This window comes from Procambarus clarkii, chromosome 18 (assembly GCF_040958095.1).
Source record: "Procambarus clarkii isolate CNS0578487 chromosome 18, FALCON_Pclarkii_2.0, whole genome shotgun sequence".
Classification (NCBI taxonomy): Eukaryota; Metazoa; Arthropoda; class Malacostraca; order Decapoda; family Cambaridae; genus Procambarus; species Procambarus clarkii.
The window spans coordinates 33,058,175-33,070,224 of record NC_091167.1 but is presented as its reverse complement, the minus strand read 5'-3'; positions in this window follow the sequence as shown (position 1 = coordinate 33,070,224).

The following is a 12,050-nucleotide window of genomic DNA, read 5'->3' as shown; positions in this document are numbered from 1 at the left end:
TATATATATATATATATATATATATATATATATATATATATATATATATATATATAATCTTTGGACAACACCCACCAGTGGGACTCGAACCCAGAAAGCACAACTACCTTCCAGTAGCTGCCATAACTAGTATGCTTTAACCCACTACACCATCAGACCCTACAAAAGAAGTAGAGACTTCGAGATATATATACATCTCAAATATCTCCACTTCCCGAGGGCACCAGATGAGTGTGAGGTTAGTCTGCATTTTTCGTCAAGCCACTGTCAATGCGAGAGAACTCGTGTCCAGCTTATAAGCCTATACTTGCATAAACCACAAGTGAAGATTAATAATCTTTGGACAACACCTTTGGGTGGGTGTTGTCCAAAGATTATTAATCTTCACTTGTGGTTTATGCAAGTATAGGCTTATATATATATATATATATATATATATATATATATATATATATATATATATATATATATATATATATATATATATATATATATATTTGTGACAATCACGTTGACTTTTTGTGAATCTAATAACTGGTTTTAATGTCGTTATTTAGCGCTGGTTATGATTCCTGTTTAATATTTACTAAACAAATTAAAAAAAAAATCTGTCTTAAAAAAAGCTGTAAATGATAGTGAAACTAATTCATTCCCGGTAAACAATAAGAATTTATTGCAAGAAAATATTCGCCCAAACAAAAGGTGTTGGCCAAATGTTCGTTGGTGTCCCCCCCCCCCTGCCCCCCCCCTGAGGAAAACCGGTTATATGGAGCGCAAAAAGCTGACCCACCCTGATTCTTTGGCTTGTATGTGGATCTTATTTGCTGTTGTTAGCGAGTTCAATTAAGCGGACTTTTTGATTCATGGCGGAATAACTTATTAACTGATGTAAACAAACGGTTGGCAACCCTGAGTGCTAGGGCATCATCATATATATATTTTTTATATATATATATATATAACATGGTAGGCCTAGCTGGTGAATTACACAGGTTCTATTCTGGATATTTCCATTTTTTTAACAAAACATCATTTTTGTTTTATACTTAATTTCTTTCACCTGTTACTTACGCACTAGTTGTTAATAAAACCACAATTATTAGAAGACAGGAGTTCAGTATATTATCTATTTTTAATCGCTAATGATCTCTCTCTCTTATATCATGAATATTAATATATTCTTATTAGTGCATCGTTTCCCCTGTTATCACCCGGAGGTTAACGATCCCTCCTTCCTCTCTCATGTTTCCTGGTCTTAGATGCTCAATCTTTTTTATAATATCACCTCATCTTTCCTGGAATACTCACTCGTTTATCTGAGATTTTCAGTAATTTAAACACGAGATTTTCTAGGTAAGTTAAATAGGATTTTTTTACCAGGATCAAATATTTTGCATGGAACCGAGAACATAAATCAACATAAAATCGGTATGCAGGCGAGTAGATTGTGAAAAGTAGATCACAATCGACTTGAGAATGGTGCAGGAGGGACCGAAACGTCGTCGTCCCTTCACCTTCTAGTGTGTGGTCTGGTCAACATAAAATCGATTTTTTTTTTTGTATTTGACCATCATATACCCCAATCACACCAATCCTGTCGAGCCCAGCAGGTCTCCTCTCTGGAGGTCGACAGAGATAACAAAAATTTTGTTTCACTATGTGAATCCTTCTACCAACCTTGTGCAACAAGAAGCAACAGAGTCGCTCATATGTACACGTTCTCAAGGGATGCCAACCGCTGTTCAACACACACACACACACACACACACACACACACACACACACACACACACACACACACACACACACACACACACACCACACACACACACATACACACACCACACACACACTAACTCACGAAATTCGGAATTCGGTGTAGAACAACATACTGTGTTCTGCGTATTGGTCTATGGCACACCTGTAGAAAGTGGATCAGCTATCTATCAAGAACCACTTGTAGAAAGCTGATGCGCTATCTACCAAGAGCCACTTGTAGAAAGTAGATCATCTACCTACCAAGAGCTACTTGTAGAAAGCAGATCAGTTATCTACCGAGAGCCACTTGTTGTAAGTAGATCAGCTATCTACCAAGAGTCACTTGTAGAAAGTAAATCAGCTGTCTGCCAAGAGCCACTTGTAGAAAGTAAATCACCTATCTACAAAGAGACTTGTAGAAAGTAGATCAGCTATCTGCTTTGAGCCACCTGTAGAAAGTAGATCAGCTATCTACCAAGAGCATCTTCAACTGTCTAGTTTATAAGACCGGTCTCTAATTACTGCTTGCTATGACTCACTTAAGTCTCTGCCCTTGATCTGTACAAATGATTCTCTATCTTTCAAAGTCAATAAATCGTCTAATTTTACCTTGAGTTTCTTTGATTTTTGTAAGATGTGCTTCCTTCAGTGTACATCATGTGACCAGCTGTAACCCTGTGTACATCATGTGACCAGCAGTAACCCTGTGTACATCATGTGACCAGCTGTAACCTTGTGTACATCATGTGACCAGCTGTAACCCTGTGTACATCATGTGACCAACAGTAACCCTGTGTACATCATGTGACCAGCTGTAACCTTGTGTACATCATGTGACCAGCTGTAACCTTGTGTACATCATGTGACCAGCTGTAACCCTGTGTACATCATGTGACCAGCTGTAACCCTGTGTACATCATGTGACCAGCAGTAACCTTGTGTACATCATGTGACCAGCAGTAACCTTGTGTACATCATGTGACCAGCAGTAACCTTGTGTACATCATGTGACCAGCAGTAACCTTGTGTACATCATGTGACCAGCAGTAACCTTGTGTACATCATGTGACCAGCAGTAACCTTGTGTACATCATGTGACCAGCAGTAACCTTGTGTACATCATGTGACCTGCTGTAACCTTGTGTACATCATGTGACCAGCAGTAACCTTGTGTACATCATGTGACCTGCTGTAACCTTGTGTACATCATGTGACCAGCAGTAACCCTGTGTACATCATGTGACCAACAGTAACCCTGTGTACATCATGTGACCTGCTGTAACCTTGTGTACATCATGTGACCAGCAGTAACCTTGTGTACATCATGTGACCAGCAGTAACCTTGTGTACATCATGTGACCAGCAGTAACCTTGTGTACATCATGTGACCAGCAGTAACCTTGTGTACATCATGTGACCAGCAGTAACCTTGTGTACATCATGTGACCAGCAGTAACCCTGTGTACATCATGTGACCAGCAGTAACCTTGTGTACATCATGTGACCAGCAGTAACCCTGTGTACATCATGTGACCAGCAGTAACTACTTGTACACTAGTTACTAGGAGCAGGAGAGATGATGTGCCTGAAATGAACAATTATATTTCCTCAGTTCCAACACAATCAACAACTTGTGCAGCTGTACTGTATACAATATTCCCAAATATTATTTTGAACTACATATATGTACATATATATGTACATTATATATATATATATATATATATATATATATATATATATATATATATATATATATATATATATATATATATAATGTCTCTGTCGTTGGGGGCAGATTCTTGCCGCTAGGTTCACCAAGCTTTGCAGGGTGACAAATACCTATGTAATTCCCTTAGAAATATCCAAATAAGATACACAGACATAAATAAGTTCAGAAGTATCTCAATAAAATACACATAAATCCCTATTTAAAAGTGTTCAGAAATCCCTAAAATAACATACTCTGAAACCTTTACCTATATAAAACACACATAAAAATACGTACACACACAAAATATGCAAACGAACCCGACTGTAATACCGAGATGCTAAGGAGTTTCGACTAGTTGGTCTTGAAAACCATGCGAGACATAAGGTGTTAAATGCTATCCTTCATATATTGTGTTATACTACTATGCAGTCTCTCTCTCTCTCTCTCTCTCTCTCTCTCTCTCTCTCTCTCTCTCTCTCTCTCTCTCTCTCTCTCTCTCTCTCTCTCTTTCCTCCCTTTCCCACCTTAATATCTCTTCTCATTCTCACTTTCTGCCACCCATTTCACTTCCAATACTCTTGCCCTCTGTATATGTACTGAGATCATGGAGTGTATGCTGAGGGCAGGGGGAGGGAGGGGGGTATATGTGTGTGTATACATTAGCTTAAGATAAGTGAAGAGGCGAGAAAGTTTGCCTCTATATTCCTGATTGTGTTGACGCTCCAGATGTGTGTGTGTGTTGTGTGTGTGTGTGTGTGTGTGTGTGTGTGTGTGTGTGTGTTGTGTGTGTGTGTGTGTTGTGTGTGTGTGTGTGTGTGTTGTGTGTGTGTGTGTGTGTGTGTGTGAGAGTGTGTGTGTGTGTGTGTGTGTGTGTGTGAGTGTGTGTGTGAGAGTGTGTGTGTGTGTGTGTGTGTGTGTGTGTGTGTGTGTGTGTGTGTGTTGTGTGTGTGTGTGTGTGTGTGTGTGAGTGTGTGTGTGTGAGAGTGTGTGTGTGTGTGTGTGTGTGTGTGTGTGTGTGTGTGTGTGTGTGTGTGTGTGTGTGTGTGTGTGTGTGTGTGTGTGTGTGTGTGTGTGTGTATGTGTGTACTCACCTAATTGAGTTGATTGTGTTGACGCTTCAGAAGTGAGTGTGTGTGTGTGTACTCACCTAGTTGTGCTTGCGGGGGTTGAGCTTTGTCTCTTTGGTCCCGCCTCTCAACCGTCAATCAACTGGTGTACAGATTCCTGAGCCTATTGAACTCTATCATACCTATATTTGAAACTGTGTATGGAGTCAGCCTCCACCACATCACTTCCTAGTGCATTCCATTTACTAACTACTCTGGCACTGAAAAAATTCTTTCTAATGTCTCTGTGGCTCATCTGAGTACTAAGTTTCCACCTGTTTCCCCCTTGTTTGTGTTCCACCCGTGCTGAAGAGTTTGTCTTTGTCCACCCTGTCAATTCCCCTAAGAATTTTGTAGGTGGTTATCATGTCTCCCCTTACTCTTCTGTTTTCCAGGGACGTGAGGTTCAGCTCCTTTAGCCTTTCCTCGTAGCTCATTCCTACTTTCATAGTGTGTGTGTGTGTGTGTGTGTGTGTGTGTGTGTGTGTGTGTGTGTGTGTGTGTGTGTGTGTGTGTGTGTGTGTGTGTGTGTGTGTGTTTTGGAACGAAGACGTGTACATCCAAAATGTATCAGATACAAATACTGAGAGAAAGTGAATGTCTGGGCTCCGACGAACTGGCGAAGGATAGGAATTATTAGCTTGAACTTTCATTAGGAACATCACTAACCTGTTATCCACACTTCCGCGGAAATAAACATTACTTTCACCTGGGCTGTAGGAGCCTCGAACCACGGACCCAAGCCGTGGTCCAGAACCGGAAGCCGTTGATCGGCTTCCAACACCACCACACAGCCGTCCACCAGGCTTTGGGAACCTGGAATAAGTAAGTGGAAACGCCTAAACTCCCTCGATAGAGCTTCGGTTTCACACACTTTGGGGGGCCCAGGGTTCGAGTCCCCCCTACAGCCCAGGTGAATGGAATCACTGACATGTTTAATTGAATCCCAGTCCAAGCTTGGCCCTTTGTTGTGAAATATCATCAGCTTTAACGATTGTATTACACGTCGTCCCTAAGGCTGAGGCCTATGTGGATACTGCACTAATAGTTACATATGTAATCCATCACTACGATGGTCAGTAAGGGAAAGTTATAACAATATCTACCTGAAGTAGGCAATACCAGGTTACAACTGTGGCAGAGAAAACACAGGCGATGGTGCCAACGAGGCTGTGATCTATAGCAGTAGAGAAGAATGCGTAAATGGGTGGAGGCAACCTGGTGTTCAGTAATGAAGTGACTTCCTGGGAAGGGACCTATCAGTAGGAAGTCCCAAGCCACCGCGACTATATAACACTTGGAAGGGATCAGGATAAGAATTTGGGATGTGATGGAGGTGGGGGAGGGGGTTAGGAACTGTGCCTAACCACTTGGATGATCGGGGGATTGAACGCCGATCTGCATGAGGCGAGACCGTCGCTCTGTCAAAAGTGGCCAATTAATTACAATAGTAACTAGCATAAATACAGTTTCCTCTGTCCTTCAATGACAGGGTTAGAGATAGATGTGTTAGACATATAGTGTAGTGGAGAGGTGGGAGAGAGGGATGGGAAGGGTGGGAAGGTGATCTGGGGTTATCAGCGTAAGGTGACGCCCCTCACTTCGTCACCATCACTCTGTCCTCCACGACGGGAGAGGGAAGCGGATGGGACTGGTGGGGAAGGGGAGGGAGGGAGGGAGGGAGAGAGAGAGAGAGAGAGAGAGAGAGAGAGAGAGAGAGAGAGAGAGAGAGAGAGAGAGAGAGAGAGAGAGAGAGAGAGAGAGAGAGAGAGAGAGAGAGAGAGGTGAATCAGAGAAGCAGATAATGGGAGAGAGAGACTGGTGAATGTGCTAGATGAAAACGGGGTTTAATACAGGGATACTTGGTTTAAATGTGATAAACCCACAAACACAAATTTTCTCTAGTGTAACGAGTCATTAAAAATTATACAAGACCCGAATGACTCCAGCAGTCCGCACCCACCACACCTGGTCCAGCCCCACCCACCACACCTGGTCCAGCCCCACCCACCACACCTGGTCCAGCCCCACCCACCACACCTGGTCCAGCCCCACCCACCACACCTGGTCCAGCCCCACCCACCACACCTGGTCCAGCCCCACCCACCACACCTGGTCCAGCCCCACCCACCACACCTGGTCCAGCCCCACCCACCACACCTGGTCCAGCCCCACCCACCACACCTGGTCCAGCCCCATCCATCTTTTCGTAGCCTTCACTAATTAGGAATAATACATTACAAAACGGAAATGAAGAAAAAGCATGAATTCATAACTATTTTCACCTGACCGTTAGCAGAGCTAACTGCCACTGATATGTCATTAAGGCATCAGTTGTGGTGACTGCTGAGAGCGCTCAATGAGACCATATTGAATACATCATACCCAATACTCCTTTACAAACTAGAGGAATCATAAAGAGCTCCGAGTCAAGGCAACAGAGGGAGGATAGAAGAGGATGTCGGTGAGTGTTCACTGGTATAACGTTGTTGTAGCCGACATGGTATAGCTTGAGCTACCTCATCCCTTTGTGTGTATTTTACCTCAATAAACTTATTTCAGTTTCAGTTTCAATTTCAATGTTATGGGCGAAATGAAAGTGGTCGAGGCAGAGAATCTGTACTAGAAAAAGAATTCGTTTTGGATACAATTACCCCGTGAAAGATCGAAGCTGGAGAATCAATGGTACGAGAGATGGACACCGCCTAGAGAGACTGTGATGCCCACCTAAGACATTAGAAACTTGAGTAGTTTAATTAAATCCACATTAAGTTAGGAATTCATTATTTGTTAAATATAAAGACTAAAAAAAAAAAAAAATTCCTCCTCCTTTGCAAGACACAATAATTTTAAGGATTTGGAACTTTAATTTCTCCTATTTTAACACTGTTTATTTGAGGGAGTCGAGTCCCAGCTGCGTCCAGACACTGTCAGGTGTATATAATGTGAACAATATGTTGTGGTGACTGCGGGCTCACCATAGCCCGTGCTACATGGATGCTGTGGTGACTTTGTCAGTTGCTGTTGTCTCTCTCTCTCTCTCTCTCTCTCTCTCTCTCTCTCTCTCTCTCTCTCTCTCTCTCTCTCTCTCTCTCTCTCTCTCTCTCTCTCTAGTGTTTCTCAGTCTCTCCAAGGCTGGAGGCCTGACGCTTGGGGCTAGCCTCACCCAATTTTATATAGTGATTCTTGTGAGAGACGGGGCATTAAAACATCAGGAGATCGAGGGACGCTTCTGAAGCACAAGTTCCTCATGCCGTGTGATGATCAACATAGACCCGAAGCCCCCATGAAACTTGCGAGGTTTGCGTGCAAATGCGCATGTATGCATTTATATGCAATGATATATGTATATATATATAGAGCGTCTGGGCAAATAGTACCTCCGCACCACCAACCTACAGACAGTATTTACTTCCGGGGGCATCTAAACGATGTCCGTGCACCAAGCGCTGAGCATATCAATCATAATGGTTCTAGACACTGGGGGGGGGGGGGGGAGGAAGATGCTGTCGTTGATGGTTTATATAACTAAGTATCGTATCATTTATGCAAGATAAGTCTCCCCCTTAGATTCTCACGAGTGTTACTACCCTTGAGTCTGGTGAGGAAATCACTGACTTAATAAAATTACCTTTTGGGAACTTTATGGATGTGAAAGTCTTAAGAACAATTTTCTTGAGACGGTCATTAATATTCTACTTAACAACGTGTTCAGTGTTCAGTGGGCCAAATGTTCCCTTCATTCTGTAACTGAATTTCCTAATTCCATTTCCCCATATACTTTCCCAACGTAAATTTCATAGTGGCTTAGCGCTTTCCTCCTAATAATAACCTTACCGTTAACAGCGTGTATCAACAACGGCAGCAGCCTCGCTCTCCCCTGCCTGGAGACCCAGGCACGGTACATACACAGACTCGGTGATTGCACAATGGAAGACATATGGGGCGTCCTGCAGGTCAATGGCCCGGTAATTGGGCCTCCACTGAGCGGTACAGTTTACTGAGGCGTTCGTGACACACGGGGGACACTACCATGCTTATAGATGGAAGGAGGGTTGACATCCATCATATAACCACATCAGTGACATAAAAGAATGTGTAGAAAAACATAATAGGCTAGAGAAGCTTCGTACCAATCTTAAGGAGTCTCAGACTTGAGATACACTAAGTACATGGGGGGGGGGGGGGAGGAAGCACCCTACGTGCACAAGAAAACACCCTATGGGCACAAGAAAACACCCTATGGGCACAAGAAAACACCCTACGTGCACAAGAAAACACCCTATGTGCACAAGAAAACACCCTATGGGCACAAGAAAAAACCCTATGGGCACAAGAAAACACCCTATGGGCACAAGAAAACACCCTATGTGCACAAGAAAGCACCCTATGTGCACACCCTGTGAAGCAGGAGCCACCACAGCGTGTTGGACGGTGGTGTCTATAACCAGCCCGCGTCTCCTCCCATGTATCTATCATGAGTAATTTGTACAGCCGTACCATTTGTCTCTATACAGCGGCTGTCAACTCATGACACTCATCCGCCACCTTGTTGCCAAACTTATACGTCTCCATATCCTTCCCCCCAATACGAACGTCTCCAGCTTACAAGCCATTGTTACGACCTCTGAACTGGTCTGATAGCTTCAAGACCTTGCCCATATCTCCCCAGATGATACCCTTAGACTACCTCAACACCTCGATCATGTCTTACCTTGCCCTCGGCCTCCCTACGGACTACAGGCTGAGGGACTACAGGCCCAACACTTATTTTAAATACACAAGCTCACGTAAACACACACATACAGTATGGAGGAAGAGATGGGGTTGCTATCGGATTCCATACTGGTGTTACATATACGATTTAGTCTCAGATGAGTACCAATTATGTACTTCAGAGAACCTTCCTTATCGTGAGCATCCTTGTTTAATGGCTAGAGCGATAGTCTCGTGTCTTTTTTATCCCCGAGCTCGAATCCCCGACGATGCAAGTGAACACACTATTTGTCAAATATTGATACTGTTCTTAAAAGATTTTCCCATTTTGCACCCGCAAGGATAACGTAAGCTTTTAAGGGTTGATAGATGTTAATCTTCTTGTTTGAGGAGCTGTTCACTGGAGACAGTTAAGCAAGTCCCAGCTGTGTCTGGGTACAAGTGACAGGATGAACAACCCAGCGGGTTTTCTTCCTATTGGGGAGTGTTGTACATGCTGCTATGGCGGTGTGTCCACTCACAAGATGAGTGGCGCTGCCCAATAAACTCGCCCCTCGGGGCAAAATTAAAAAAAAATTACACGTATGTCTCTGGCATGGTTTAAGTTATATTTCACTTCTCTCTCTTCCTCTCCGGCAGATTTCTGTCTAAAGAATACAAATGGCTTAGCTATTACTCCCCAGCACCTTCAGGAGGTAAAAACTGACACTTCTCTCTTCCGTCCGGTTCTGTCTCCCATTCCTTCCCGCGCCCCCCCCACCCCCCTCTCTCCCTCTCGCCGTGGCTCCCTTCCTCCTGTCCCAGTCCTCTATCCCACCCGCCCGTGACCTGCCTCTCTCTCCCTCTCCCTCCTCGGTCCTCTCCTCTTCCTGCCTTCCGCTGTATATATCAATCATTCTCCTCACGAGAGGGGCGGGGCGAGACCTCAGTGAGAGAACCGTGAAGCAGAGGTACTGGAAGCCTCTCTTAATCCCTCTTTTCCTCAGTGGCAACCCTCACACTCTACAGCACACTAGAGCCAACACTACACCCAAATTCTTCTGAGGAAACGCTGCAACAGCTCTTGTGTTGAAAGGGATGGTGCGGGGGGGGGGGGGGGGGTTGTTCTTGGTTGGTGGAGGGGTTGGTTGGTCGAGGGGTGGTGGTGCTGGGGGCTGGTCGAGGGGTGGTGCTGGGGGCTGGTCGAGGGGTGGTGCTGGGGGCTGGTCGAGGGGTGGTGCTGGGGGCTGGTCGAGGGGGTGGTGCTGGGGGTTGGTCGAGGGGTGGTGGTGCTGGGGGCTGCTCGAGGAGGTGGTGCTGGGGGCTGGTCGAGGAGGTGGTGCTGGGGGCTGGTCGAGGGATGGTGGTGCTGGGGGCTGGTCGAGGGGGTAGTGCTGGAGGCTGGTCTGGAGGTGGTGCTGGGGGCTGGTCGAGGGGGTGATGCTGGGGGCTGGTCGAGGGGGTAGTGCTGGGGGCTGGTCTGGAGGTAGTGCCTGGGGGCTGGTCTGGAGGTGGTGCCTGGGGGCTGGTCTGGAGGTGGTGCCTGGGGGCTGGTCGAGGGGGTGGTGCTGGGGGCTGGTCGAGGAGGTATTGCTGGGGGCTGGTGGAGGGGGTGGTGCTGGGGGCTGGTCGAGGGGGTAGCGCTGGGGGCTGGTCGAGGGGGTGATGCTGGGGGCTGGTCGAGGAGGTGGTGCTGGGGGCTGGTCGGGAGGGTGAGGACCAGGGGGGGGGGGTGGATGAATCAGCTGACGTTGTCTCTCAGCTATCATACGCTTGTCTGCTCTGGTGTTGCCGCCTTGCACCGCCCTGCCCACCCGGCTCCTCTCCACCCACTACTGCTTCTCTTGCTCCACCTTCAGCATATGCCCCCACCCCTCCCCCTTCCCCCACCAGTAATCCTCCTCCTCCACCTTCAGCATATGCCCCCACCCCTCTCCCTTCCCCCACCAGTAATCCTCCTCCTCCACCTTCAGGATGCGCCCCCACCCCTCCCTCAACAATCCTGCTCACTGCTCCACCTCCAGGATGAGAGACTACCTCACACTTTATCTGTCATATTAAAGCTTATATTGCCATATACCCACAATGATGCTTCCCGGCGCAGGATGGACCTAGGCCAAATCCCTTTGACCTAGGGTCGTATCCTGACCGGGGAGGATTGATTAGGCGCCAATCTTTAACTGTACGCTTCTCTTCACCCAGCAGTGATTGGGTACATGGTTGTTAAACGACTGGCGGGTCGTATTCCAGGGAAACTAGTAGGGCTTACCATGAACTATGGGAAGTGAAAGCTCTCAACCTACTAACAGGAGTCAGCAGTCGTCCTTTCCTGTTCCAGGCGATGTATCACTTTCTACATATTCCACTAAATTATGCTTTCTCTTTCCCCAAAATAAGGAGACCCTTTATTGTATACCACAAAATCCAGTCATAGAAACTATTCCAGTTCAGTTTCCAGACACCGAACTATGTGAACTAACACCCGCGGGAGAAAATTATGAAAAACATAACAACAGTCATTAAAATAATAGTCAAAATAAGGTCATTCGGGCCCCCTGTAGCCTTAACCTAAATTTAGGTTAATAGGGCTCTGACAGAGTCCTTCAGAAAGAGAGTATATCAATAGCGGACAGATGAGATATGATGACCTAAGAGAGTGAGAAAACTGCGCCTTCTATCACTGAAGGAGAGAAGTAATAATAGGTGGGCCATGATAATGCAACAAAAAAAATTCTAAATTTTGAAATTTGACAAAGAAACTTATGCTTAAGACTTGG